Source organism: Manis pentadactyla, chromosome 11, assembly GCF_030020395.1.
Source record: "Manis pentadactyla isolate mManPen7 chromosome 11, mManPen7.hap1, whole genome shotgun sequence".
Taxonomy (NCBI): Eukaryota; Metazoa; Chordata; class Mammalia; order Pholidota; family Manidae; genus Manis; species Manis pentadactyla.
Genome location: NC_080029.1, coordinates 69,899,966 through 69,900,971, shown reverse-complemented (window position 1 = coordinate 69,900,971; position 1,006 = coordinate 69,899,966). Strand labels below are relative to the sequence as shown.

Genomic DNA, 1,006 nt, shown 5'->3' with positions numbered 1-1,006 from the left:
AATATACTGCTGATTAAACAGATCGTAGCAAATTCACGGCTGTATGCTACAGCATGGAGACATCAGTGTGATGCCTATCTAGCAGTTAATGTGCTTTCAGTCAGGTGAAGAAAATTTTAGAATAAGGTAAAATCACTCAGAAAAATGAGAACTACCTTTCTCAAGAATGTATGTGTTTATATGAAACCTACATTTTATGTAAGGGAATATTTTACTTGGGGAATAAATAAGATACATTTATTTTACAAAATAAAGCAGTGTAGTTATCTTCATTATGACATTTACCCTTTGTATTATGAAAGGAACTCATGCTATTGCGTGATACCACCTATCTGCTGACACAAGTCAAGCTTTTGTTTTCTTTTGATGGAATAGTAAGTATATCAACATTTTCTTGCATAATTTCAATTTGGCAATAATCGAAATGACTGAAAGTAGATTATTTATAGAGGATGTCCAAAAGTAAAAATGATAACTAATGAAGATATTCTAAGCAATTCAGAAAGAAAAACAACTTCCAATTTTAGAGTAGATGAATGAACATGAAATAAATCAGGTATAGAAAGGAAATGCGGTTCATACATAATTCATTTTCTTAAAAATGTAGTGGGAACGATAATATGAACACAGAACAGCTTAAAGACCAACATTTTATTTGTAAATCATAGACCAAGGGGCTTGCTTCAGCAGCACAAATACTAAAATTGGAACGATACAAAGAAGATTAGCATGGTCCCTGTGCAAGGATAACACGCAAATTCGTGAAACGTTCCATATTAAAAAAAAAAAAAAAGTATGTGTTTGAGGTGTCCTGGCTAAAGCAAAGTTATGCTGAGTTAAAGCACAAACTCTCATTTCCATGCTACCCAGTCTTGGGCTCTGCAAACTGAATATCTTGTAGACTGTAGGAAAATAAGTATATCCTAAAGGTTAATTAAGAGGTGGTACCTATTTAATCCAACTTGAAGAATTGCTCTGCACTATATTGCATGTGAATTAAGGAAAT

At 32.7% G+C, this 1,006-nt stretch overlaps 1 non-coding gene across 1 annotated transcript; it reads left to right on the top strand.

Moving 5' to 3' along the window:
* Nucleotides 1-678: 678 nt before the first annotated feature.
* On the top strand, nt 679-781 carry LOC118910329 (U6 spliceosomal RNA). Its single transcript, XR_005023911.1, has one exon. It is a non-coding gene; the product is annotated as a U6 spliceosomal RNA (small nuclear RNA).
* The last annotated feature ends 225 nt before the right edge of the window (nt 782-1,006 follow it).